The 13,593-nt window shown below is 31.8% G+C and overlaps 1 pseudogene; it reads right to left on the bottom strand.

Moving 5' to 3' along the window:
* Nucleotides 1–12,631: 12,631 nt before the first annotated feature.
* LOC143389946 (large ribosomal subunit protein eL43 pseudogene) lies at nucleotides 12,632–12,910 on the bottom strand (annotated as a pseudogene).
* Nucleotides 12,911–13,593: the final 683 nt, after the last annotated feature.

Genomic DNA, 13,593 nt, shown 5'->3' on the forward strand with positions numbered 1-13,593 from the left:
CCTTGATCTATACCCAAAGGACTGAAAAACAGCATACTACAGGGACACAGCCATATCAATATTTATAGCAACACAATTTACAATAGCTAAACTGAGGAACAAACCTGGATGCCCTTCAATAAATGAATGTATAAATAAAATGTGATATATATACACATTGGAATATTATTAAGTATTAAAAGAGAATAAAATCATAGCATTTACAGGTAAATTGATGGAGTTAGAGAATATAATGCTAAGTGAAGTTAGCCAATCCCAAAATACCAAATGCCGAATGCTTTCTCTTATATAAGGATGCTGATTCATGATGGAGTTGGGGGCTGAGGAGCATGGTAGTATTAGAGGAACTCTAGATAGGGCAAAGGGGATGGAGGGAAAGGGAGGGTGCATGGGGTTAGAAAAGATGGTGGAATGAGAGAGACATCATTACCCCCAAGTACATGTATGAAGACACACTGTATGTTGTATACCACCAGAGGTATGAAAAATTGTGTTCTATATGTATAATATGAAATATAATTTATTCTGCTATCATATACAAAAAATTAGAATAAAAATAAATAATTTTTTAAAAAAATCAATTAAGAAAAGGAAAACAAAACCAATGTTTACTCAAATTTTATTTTAAGAAATTTGAAGTACTTCTTCAAAAGACAGTAAAGATACACATCAATTGCATTAAGGATGTGAATGTGAAAAGTTAATATATTTAAGTTGTAGAAGAAAATACATAAATATTATAAAGACCTCAATTTGTGTTAGTTGATACAATATACATTAATGCATACTCCTTATTTAAAGAGCTTGTGTTTTTAACTACAAATAACTATTTAAAAATGCATACAAATACAAATTAAAAAAAGACCAGCCTATCCCTCAGAACATATTTTAAATTTATATAACTCATGAAGACCTTAGTATTTATAATGTTTTAGTAGAACTGCACCTCAACGTGGAAAACAACCAAGATCACTGTAAGTAAAATATTTCCAAAAAGAGACTCTAAATATCCTATAACCAATTTGAATTATAAAATGTTTCAATACAGTAGAAATCAATACAATTCAAATTAGTGCATTGGTGATAGAATTATTACAGGGATAGGAAAAGGGAAAGGATTTTATAAATGTGCACAAAGAAATTGTGGTAGTAATGAACATTTTTTTAAAACTTTTTTTGTTATGACAATTGTATAGGTGTAGACACCTAACAAGGCTCACAAAGTGTACACTTTATTTGTTTTTGGGAGGCATTTCCAATGCACTTTATTTCTGCACAGTATGCATTACAGGCAGTGGAGCTCATACACATTTGAGACCCAACCTAGGATGACTTTATGTTTTTCTATATGATCAATTTTGTATTGGCCAGAACCATCTGGTCAGGGACAAATTCTTGTTCCTGGTATTGTAGTATCTTGTCTCCAGTTCTGCTTGTCCAAGAAAATGGTTCCAGTCTCAGCTTCTGTAATGGCTCATAATGAATAGCATCAAGTGGTACATGAGAGATAGACAGAGAATTCATATGGCAAAAAAGGACACAAGACCAAAGAGTACATTTTTAAACAAATACAGTTTATTGTACTTGCATTATACTTCTACTATACTATTATACTACTATATTTTAAAATATTTTTATCTCAAAAAGGCACCAAGCTGGGGCTGAGGATGTGGCTCAAGTGATAGCGTGCTCGCCTAGCATGCATGAGGCACTGGGTTAGATTCTCAGCACCACATAAAAATAACAAAAAATAAAGATTAAAAAAGCCATCAAGCTACATGGGGAAATGTGTACCCATTATTCATATATAGATGATATTGATAATATAAAACATTTTGTAGAAAATAAAAAACAAAGACATCAACTTATTTTAGTTAGCATATACTATAAAATTGATTTAAAAATATATAATATAGTATAATCACATTTCAGGTACATAATCCTGCTGAAAGCAAAGTCAAGCAATGTCATGTGCCTGGACACATGGTCCTTGATGATATGATAATCATTCAAATTATCACTGGAACAGGGTCATGCAGTGCACCTAATCACATCAGTAGACTGTTGTAGAAGATTTTCAAATACAGTATTCCCACAAGTGTTTGCTCTGGCAACTCAGAAATGGAGAACCGAATAATAGCATTGGTTGTATGCAACAATGCATAAATAGGCATATATTAGTCATTTACAGTTTCCTTCACTTCTGGTTTACAGATAAGCTATGTAACTTCTTCACATTTAAAAACAACATTGCATTTGACTTCACACTAAAATACAACATTCCATTTGGGAAAATCAGGAGAGCAGGGAGTCAGGCATATTATATTGTCATTCAAATCTATCTGTAATGAGGCTAAAATAAAGAGAAATCAGTTGAGAAAATACATCTCAGTTTTGCTGGAAGAAAGAGAAATCTTAGATTTTAAATATTGTGTTTTAAATAAAAAGTCTATCTTAAAAAAGTAATGTTACAACATGACCCATATTTCAATTCAAATTAGATGATTAACAAATGGAAAATAATCATATGGCCACTAATATACAAAGAGATGAACATATTTTAAACTTACCTTTGTTTGTAATTAACACATAATTGTCAATGTTTATGGAGTAACTGTTTCATTTCAATACTTACTTAAATTTATTATGATCAAATGATGTCCTTTGGCCTATTACTTGTTTGTGTAGAGAACATTCATGTATGCATAATATGTCAAAATACATCCTATTATTATGTGTAATTTAAAAGAACAAATACAAAAGTCTGTCTACTAGCTTTCAAATGAATAAATAATGGATTGATTTCAATGATATTTATCCTACTGTACTAATAAATATTAGAGTTATTTTTCCTATCTCACTGCACCTTTTTACATTAACTTTTGATATACTATGGAAAAAATATCAACTAAAATGCATTGAATAAATATGTACATTTGTTCTTACAAAGCCTGAATTTCAAAAACTGTATACTAAGTGGGAGATGTCATACATAAAATAGTACTTACTATATGATTCCATTTATTTTTATCAAGTGGTTATAAAATTTGTGTTTTTGAAATTCATAATGGGTTATAATCTGATGGGATCTTATAAAGTGTGTGAGGGAACCTCATGGGAGGCTAGAAATATTGTGAAAATTGGTTTTGATGAGGGTCCTTTGCTACAAAATTGTTGAATTTTTTTCATAAAATTAGTTCATTTTATGTACATTAATAAACATTATCTGTTCTTCCATAAAAATATAAATTGCTGGCAGTCAGGGTGGCACACGCCTGTAATCCCAGCAGCTCTGGTGACTGAGGCAGTAAAATCTCTAGTTAAAACCCAGCCTCTGCAACTTATCAAGTATTAAAATAATTTAGTGAGACCCTGTCTTTAATGAAATACAAAAAAGGGATGGGGATGTGGCTCAGTGGTAAAGTGGCTCTGGGTTCAATTCCCAGTACCAAAAATATGTATAAGTAAATATTTTTAAAATTGTATATATTATTTAATTTAATTGCTTTAAAATATATATATATATATATATATGCAAATTACCTTAAACAAACATATATTTCTATTATGAATTGAAAATTTGTGTATTTAAAAATTTTATAATACATAAGCATTTTTAAAATAAGAGGAAACTAAAAATGGCACAATATATCATTTGATTTTTCATAGTCTTATATAATGCAAACTATTTTCTATGCCAGCATTTAGGGACATCTCTTAAATTTGATGCTCTGGAAGTTTAGCTTAATGTGAAAAATTGGTGCTTGCCTATAAATGTGTTTGAAGAGCATTATATTTCTGTGAGTTATCACAAAGTTTCAATTAAATTCCTAATAATATTTCAGTAATTTTTTTGGCAGGATTTAGCAAACTGATCTTAAAGTTAGGGGTGGAATAACAAATGTCCTAAAATAAATATGGTACTACTTATGGTCATAGTCTTAGCACTTGTATAAAAAGAAAATAAAGCTGGATGGTAAAGATTCCATTTAATGATGATAATGTATGAGCTGAAGAACTTTACTACAAAAGAAAAAAATAACGAAGATCCTCACATTCTAACAAACAATAATAATTAATTTAATCTCAGATTATAGGATTTAGAATGTCTTATTGAACTTTGGATAGTTGACATTTGTAAAAAGAAAGAGCTCAACAGAGAATATTGATGAATTGAACTTCATTAATATTAACAATGTGAATTGAAATATACTGTTGAGAGATAGAAAAGGAAAAACAAAAGGGTGGCAGAGATATTTCCATTGTATTCATTCAAAAAAGTCTGTATCTCTAACATATGAACCAATTGAGAAAATGAAATGTTCATTACAAAAATACATCCTAAATTAGCATATTTTAATAGAAATATCATCCTTCTTCAGCAAATATATTTCAGTTTGCATAGTTTTGTTGCTGGTATTCAAATACAGACAATGTGTTTAAACTTTTTGGCATGAACCATTTCCCTACAGCTTAGTTCATGTCATATATCTTTTATATTGATAGAAGCAAAAGAAGCATTTATTGGAGTGAAATATTAAGTCTGATGTGATCACTAAACTGATTCAATCACTCCTATTTCTATTATAGTTTTTCACTCTAATTAATAATATTTATGTACACAATGCATTTCTGATCTACCTCATTTTTATTCTCTTTGAAGAAATTTTAAATACAGTTCTTGCAGGACTGGTCTACAAAAAAATTTCTAACTTTTTCATTTTCTTTTCTTTTTATTTTTAAACACAAATGATTGAACTAGGGGTGCCCAACCATTGAGAGCCACGAGCCACACCACCAGCACCTTTCATACTAAGTTCTATTTTTTTTTTTTTTTAGAAATAGGGTCTCCCTGGGTTTCTGAGAGCCTCACTAAATTGCCTAGGCTAGCTTTGAATTCACGATTTCTTGCTTCAGTCTCCTCCGGTGCTGGGATTACAGGCATGCACCACCACCCCTGAGTCAGTTTTCATTTGTCAGAGAAAGTATTTTGCCTTCACTAGCTGTTGTAGAAGACAAAAGATACTCATCTTTTATTCTTTCACTATTTAAGTATTTTGCTGCACTTTTTCCTGGCTTGCATAATTTGCCAATCGATATCCAGTGTAATTCTCATCTTCATTCTTCTACAGGCAAGAGTTCTCCCCATGCATTTGGCTTCTTTCATATTTTCTCTTTGCATCTGGTTCTCTGCAATTTCAATATGAAATGCTTTGGTGTTGACTTTGAGTATTTATCTTGTCTGGTATTCTGAACTTTCTGGAACTATAATTAATTTTGGCAAATATATATATATATATATATATATATATATATATATATATATATATATATATATATTATAATGCATATTTTATTCAGCATTTTCACTGCTGAGACCAAAAGATCTGTCAAGAACAACATAGAGCATAGAAGTAAAAAAGTTTATTTGGGAACTCACAATTTCAGAATTCTCAGCCCATAAATGGGTGACTCTATTCCTCAGGGCCCAAGGTGAGGCCAAACATCATCGTGAAAGAGTGTGGTTCAGGAAAGCAGCACAGGACATGGTACCAGAAAATGCAGAGAAACTCAACTCAACAAGGAAAAATATATACTCTAAAAGCATGCCCCCAAGCACCCATCTTCTCCAGCCATACCCTATCTTCCTTCAGTTACCACCAGTTAATCCTTATCAGGTGACTAAGGCACTGATTAGGTTCAAGTTCTCATAACCCAACCATTCACCTTCAATCTTTCCTGCATTATCTTACACATGAGCATTTGAGAGACAACTGATATTTAAACTATAGCAATATATCCAATCATTTAAAGCAAGAAAATTCTTTCTGTAGACCTCATTTACATTCATTAAGTATTGAAATGTTTTATCAACTTTTAATTAAAATATTTTATAGAATTCAGTGCATTTTTATTTTCTTGTTGTTTCTTAGTACTGTGCTGCTTCATTGACAGTTGTTTTCTATTTATTTAATTTCTTATTGATTTTTAGCTGAATTTTACTGAGGTAAAGAATAAATTTTATGTGATTTCAATCCTTGCGAATTTATATGTATTTGTTTCATGGTCCAGCGTATAGTCTATTCTGGTTAATGATCCAGCGGCACTTGAAAAATTGTGTGTATTCCCCAATTATTAGAACAGTAGTCTATTTTAATTGGATCAGTTTTATTAATTGCATTTCTCAAAGACTATATATGCTTAATGATGGATTTTTGTCTTGTAAATTACTTATTAGAGTATGAGGCCTTTCCTACTATGATTATGAGGGTCTGTTTCTGTGTCTAGTATTTCTATTCTCACTTTATCTATTTTGAGCCTATTCTGTTAGATATTATCTTGTAATTTATTTAGATATTATCTTGTGATTTATTTAGAAGTAGGGTCTCACTGAGTTGCTTAGCACCTTGACTTTGCTGAGACTGGCTTTTAACTTGCAATCCTCCTCTCTTAGCCTCTGGAGCCACTGTGATTTTGTGATTACAGGTGTGTGCCACCATACGGGATTTACTTACATTCTTTATTCTCCCTTATCATTCAGGGATTATTTTTTCTTAAAAATTTCCACTTAGGATTGTTTACTGGTGAATTATCTTATTAGTATAGCTATCTAGACAGATCTCTCTTTATTATTTAAATGAATAGCTTTGTTAGAAAATTCCTGTTAGTTTCTAAGTATGCTAAAAGTTTTGTTTGGTTATATTAATTTTATGATTTCTATTGTGAAGTTGGTCATTGATCTTACCACTACTTCTTTCAAGGTAACAACACATTTTGCTTTCTCTTGTTAATATTGATGTTATCATTGCCTGAGTCTTTCTGTAGTGATATAATGTGTGTGGTAGACTAAAAAAACAAAATCCTTCGTCCACAAAGATATGTTCACTCCCTCATCCTCAGAACCTGGCAACACTATCTTATATTATAAGGAAGAAGGTTAATTTAAGGATTTTCTCATTAAGTTTTTATCTATGATTGTTCACATGGTCCCTAATTCAATCACACACTGACACATGATGCAGGTAAGATTAGGACAGAGGAGGTCCTTAGAGTGATAGCATGCTGTGCATTTCTCTCTTTCACCTATTTCCAGTAAAGACCTAATTGGTGAAGGGGATCTTCTTCGAAACAAAAGGCAATTCCACCTAGTACAATCACTAGTAAAAGTATCCATAGAATCATGACATGATCAAGAATATTTATAGAGTCTCTAAAGCAAAGAAATGGGTAAACTTAGAATCAAGCTGGGAGCACTGGGAAAATTTGAGTGGATCTTTGCAACCATTTGTAGGAGCAGTGATAGAAATGCAACCTCTGCATAATGAGTTGAAATCAGAAATGTGGTGGTGGCCTTGGCATGGTAAATGACCTGTTCTGTAAGAGTCCTTTGCCTTGTTCACACATGATCCAAGAAACTGAGAGTTGAAACAGCCTTTTATAATAGTCCAACTCCTTGTACATGCTCAAGGCCTTTTCTACATAAGTACTTGTAATCATTTAGAGGTATATTTCTTCGTATATATCAAATACAACTATAGGGCATGACCAAATAAAAATGGATTTTTCTCATTGTGCCAGTGACCCACAACTATTCAAAGAACAAAATTTTTTTCTTTCTTCTTCGATGTCCTCAATATATGATTTTAGTCTTCATAATTCTTAGAAGGTTGTTCTATCATAGGTTGCCATTTACAACTTACAAAAGGAAAATATGAGAAGTAGAAAAGACAGAAAACATGAAAAAGCTCTCTTTCTTTTTATAAGAAAAGTATATGATTTTTAGAAAATATACAGTGTAATTTTATTACACATCACTTGTTCCAAGTATACCCATGGCTAAAAGAGGCTGCAAGAAAGTAAGTGTTTGAGAAGGTAGAGTTACGTTTTTTTTTAATCAACCACATCATTATTATCTAATCAACTAAAGAGAATGAATGTGTGTCAATAACTATTTGTATCTACATACCCTCTCCATATAATGAGCTGTTTCCCATTATCTTTCTCTTAAGATTAATTGCCCATAGAAGACTCCAACAACAATCCCTCAGAGATGATTAATTTTATGGAAAAAAATCACAAAACAAAAGCAAATTCTTTGTAATATAATTTGGCTCTGACGTATTAATACTAAAATACAGTGGTTTAAACATACTACATACTACAAAATATGTAGTATGTTTAAACCACTGTATTTTAGGTATCAATATTATAGATACTGCATCCAGTATTGATATGGGAATATCAACCAACCCACAAAAATCACAGGTATCTGGATTTATTCGTATTTCTACTAAAACATTCCCAGTTAGGACCTTTGTGTTAATTATCAAAACTAGAAAACATTTCCTTCATTTAATGCTAGAGGACATGTGTTAGCTTAACAAAGTATCCTGGAAACTAGTAAACTCCACTAAAGTTCTTATTTGGTGAGTTGAAAATTTGACTCTTGTTATTTTAACCATTAAAAGAGCATGGATGAAGAATCAGTAAGTGGGAATCAGATAGTGAAATAATATTAATCTGAAAAAAAGTCAGCAGTTTCCACTAAAAATAATATTTTAATACAAAAAGTGAGCAGTGCATCACATTTCTTCAATTGTAGCAGGTAGTAACTATCAATATGTTGCAGATTTATGCTAATATTTTAAAAGAAAATTGAGACAGTTGTAATTTACTTCTGTATAGTATAGTATGGTAACAACCAGCCACAGTTAACATTTGTGCACTTGCTACATGGTTAGAGTGATTGTTGTTGTTTGGACCTCAAAAATCTCATATATTATTGTAGGAATTATCAGAGGTGAAGTGAGACATTACAAGAGTTTTAACCTAATCCATATGCTGAATTAATAATTTCAAAGGATTACTGAATGTTAACTGTAGGCAGGTAGGGCGTGACTGGAAGATATTGGTCATCGGGGATGTACCATTTGGATTCTACTATGTAACAGCAACTTTTTTGTCTCTCTTTGTTTCCTGGTTGCCATGATCTCAGTAGTGATGCTCTGCCATGCCCTTCTGCTATGTTCTCCACATCACCTAAGGCTCAGAGCAGTGGAGTTGCCCACCATGGAATGAACCTGTGAAATCATGAGATAAAATAAACTGTCCTCCTATAAATTATTCTTGTCAGATATTTTGGCTACAGTGACAAAAAATTGAACAAAGCATTTTAGTTCAATTGAATTTAAGAGCCACATGTAAACAGTGGCTATCATATTGGTCTACATTTTCTCTATACAGCAACTCATATATAAGTTATTCTCTGCCCATAAGGTAAACATCTTCAAACCACTTTTACCAGAACATAATAAAGAAGTTTTAATATCATTAAGATATTTTCACGCCAAAAATTCATCTTATACCTTATTAATTCGCATTTTGTTATGTTTTCCCGAGATGGAAACAATTGATGGCCTTAAAGCCCATTTTCTCAGTAAATTTTAGGCAAGGTAAATAATATAACAAAAGAGTCATTTGGCTGTGAGGTTTTGTTTTTGTTGTTCATTTTTGTTTTTAGAAAGAGCTTTGACCTAGGTTTGTAGAGAGTAAGAGCATCTCCCCAAACACCCTTACACCTTCTCCTATCCACTATAAAATTCTTATATAAATCTGCTGCAGAGGTGACCTGTAAAGCTATAACTTTTCAAAATGAGCCTTTAGAGTCTTGCTCAGGATCTCGAGCCCAAAATGAAAGATTATTGATGTTTTCAGCAGAAAAGCTGTCAATTAGATGTACAGTTTGCCATAACAGCTCCAACGTATAATCTGAACTCTTCTGTGAATTTACTGGATCTTCTTTGCAGTCACAGGACCAAGCACACAACTCTCCATTTCCTTTAGGAGATCCAGATGTTCACCTAATTTGGATATGTGCCAGAGACTGGATTATGAGCTTGATGCATTCTAGCCTTATAGCATTTTGGGATTTTAAACTAAATACCTATTTTTAAAAGTATGTTTATTTTTACTGACTACACAGTGATACAAATTCACTGTGTACAATTTAGAATGTATTAAAATCTGAGCAGAATTATACTTCATTGTACTTGAAAAGCAAAATGTAAATTACAGTAATATTTTTTTTCTCCTCAGTTGTGAAAACTGCTATTTTCATTGTTTGTTTGTTTGTTTTTTCTTAACATATAAGTTTAAAAATTTTTCTTTCCCCTGTCTCTGCTCCCTCATTTTTCATTCACACTTCTCAATCCACAGCCATCTGGCTCCCTTCCTATCAATCCAGCCTTGCTTTTGTTGCCAAGGTCACCATTTTTTTTGGTCACTAATTTAAATGAAAAGTATTCGGTTATTATCTTACTTGAATTATCTGCAATAGTTCACATTCTTGCCCTGACACCTAGTGATGCTTACCAAAGCCACTTTGCTTCCAAATTATTGTTTAAGCTTTTGATTTTAATCCAGTCTTCTTGTGCTAAGAAAGATTTATGACTCAGTTCATTCTGTCTTACTTGCTAGTTTACCTCAAAAAAAAAAAAGATCCCAAAAAGAACAAGTATTTATGTATTTGATTTCTCTGAAGAAATCATCTGTAACATGAATGTTTCCCTATTATCTCTTCCATGGCTATTCTGTCTCATAGAATACATCACTCTGGAAGCACTCAGAAATTCCAGTTTCCAGAACAGTGGTTACCACTGGGTTAAGCACCCATCAGGAACACCATGAACTGGGGATATTTAAAGCAATGATGAAGATGTAATAAATTTTAGGTCTTAAAGCCTAGAGAAGGTGAGGCCAATTATTGCACATTGGAGGGAGCGTAGTAAAAACTAAAGGCAGCATTAACAATAAACCAAAAACAAAAGAGCAAAAATAGGTACTTTCTTAGTTTGAGCATTACAATTTAGTTAGCTACTAGTCTATGTGCTATGTGAGTAGTAAACTATTTTTTCTGCCTTTTTCCTCTTTCATAATTTCATATAAACGAATTCCATCTCTCTTCTTTAGCTATATTTCTGCATACCAGTTGGAAATCCTGTGCTAAGATCACAACAATCATAGAGGTCAAATTCTTTTTAGATCTCTTTTCCATTTATATGATTTTTTTCTTCCCCTTTCTGAAAACGTCATATGAAGCACTTCAGCTGTCCCAATCTGCTCACTTTGGTCAGCACTAAAATCACCAGGAATTTCTTATTGATTTCTGCAGACTGAAGTCTAAAAATTTGTATTTCTAATAACTTGTTGATGCTCTTAACCTAATGACTACAGTTTAAAAACCACTCTTCACACCATTATTTTTCATATTCCTCCTTTTATAAAGTCTTTCAACTTTTTAAAATATATATACTTTTTTTAGTTGTAGACAGACACAACACCTCTTTGTTTATTTATTTATTTATTTTTATGTGTCCCTGAGGATCAAACCCAGTGCTTCACAGGTGCTAGGCAAGTGCTTTACCACTGAGCCACAATCCCAGCTCCTCCCTAAACTTTTTTTAAAAAGTTGTAGTTGGACACAATACCTTTGTTTTATTCATTTTTACGTAGTGCTGAGAATACAACCCAGGGCCTCACACATGCTAGGCAAGTTTTCTATCACTGAGCCATAACTGCAGCCCCTCCATGAACTTTTGATAGCTATATATTTACTATTTTTTAAAATAATGATACTTTAAAATCAAGTGTTTGAATAGTTTGAATTTTATTCATAGTATATAGGGAAATGAAATGAACTTTATCATTTTTGTCTTTGTCTTTTCATTTTGGTTTCCCAATATTGATGATTACATGAGTGGATAAACAAAGCAAAATTCTACTAAAATGAATACAATTAAATTAAACATCTTAAATGTTATCTTATCTATTTCAAGATGTTTAATATTTTATGAGAAACCATTATTCTCTTAGGATATCTTTGTTAATATTTGACTGTTTCCACTACTTGTGATTGTAAAAAATTTCAACAAACATATTGTGCACTTCAGTGAACATATTATTTCCAAAGGATAAAATGAAAAGAGAGAAATTACTTGAACAAAAGGCATGAGCATTTTAAACACTATTGTGTTACTGTGTAAAATACTATGCGAAAAATTATATCAATTTGTACTTCCATTATCAGTTTCTGCAATGCCTTTTAAATAATAGCTAGAATATTAAAGAAGTATGTAGTGCTTTTATATTTAAGCATTAAATACATTTAAATAAAGTTTCAAATTCTGATTAGCTTTATTCAGAATATTTTTATTTTGAAAATAAATTTTTTTCTTCATTAATTTTTGTGAGAAAAAATGTGTAATTACTTGTTTATATTTTATTATTTTACTTTTATCTATATACTTTGTGTATTTTAGCACATTTTACCTTTAAAACAAATTTGTACAATATGTCAATGTATACCTGAGTAGTTGAACAGTGATTTAAAAAAAAAAAAAAGCTAGGTATATACCTAAGCCTTAAGACTTAGTTTCATGCCATTATCATCTTACTACTGGGGAAAAAAAGACCTGAATTACAATAACCCATCTCAGAGAAATTTTCCAATTCAAATTAGAAGGGCTTCAATTTACAAATCTCTTTTGAAAGTGCAATATTAATGAAATTCACATCAGAACATCCAGTTATTATAATTAACAACAAACCGAAATTCTGCTATATGGTAGAACTTTCTACTGGTCTTTCAATTCCTTCAGCCTTCTGATTGCAGACTTGACTGTGACAGGAGAAGTGGTGTTGTAGGCCCAGGCACCACAAGCCACTGTTTTCATGCAGGAACCACAGTGCCAGATCCCCACAGCCTGTCTCTTCATCTTGATTTTGTCACAGAAGGAACAAGTGTACTTGGCATGCTGGCTGATTTCAATTTTCTTCAACATTTTCCAGAGGGAGGCACAGTAGTGAGTCCCATATTTCCAAAAATTCTGACTTTCTTAGTGCTTTTAGCCATGTCGCCACAACTTAGGCCTGAGACCAGAGAGGCTAATTACTTGTTTTTAATAATATACTTTCCTTTTTAACAGTAATTTTTAAAAAGTTATCTTTCAGGTTGGGGTGTAGCTCAGTGGTAGAATTCTTGCCTAGCATGTGTGAGGCACTGGGTTCGATTCTCAGCACCACATACAATTAAAACAAAGGAACATTGACAACTAAAAAAAAATATTAAAAAAATAAAATTCTCTTTTTCTTTCTCTGTATATCCAAACACAAACACACACACACACACACACACACACACACACACACACACACACACACACCTATGTGTGTATCCCTATTTCTCTCTGTAGTTATACATACATACTCACGTGTGTGTGTGTGTCTGTTCTGTACCTCTATTTCTCCCTGTAGATACAAATACATATATGTGTGTGTGTGTATATATATATTTCCAAAGGATGAACTGCAAAGAGAGAAATGCCTTGATCAACATTATATATATATATATATATATATATATATATATATATATATATATATATATATATATCTTTCTCAATTTATTTCCTTAAATATATTTAGAGATAGAGAAAGGGTTTTGGGGAGAATTATTTCCTATTCTTCAAATTTAAATTTTACTGACAGACCTCTCTATGAGCAATACTCATTGCCTATTGTGAAATCTATTTACTT

The sequence above is a fragment of the Callospermophilus lateralis genome, unplaced genomic scaffold (genome assembly GCF_048772815.1).
Source record: "Callospermophilus lateralis isolate mCalLat2 unplaced genomic scaffold, mCalLat2.hap1 Scaffold_74, whole genome shotgun sequence".
NCBI classification, from domain to species: Eukaryota; Metazoa; Chordata; class Mammalia; order Rodentia; family Sciuridae; genus Callospermophilus; species Callospermophilus lateralis.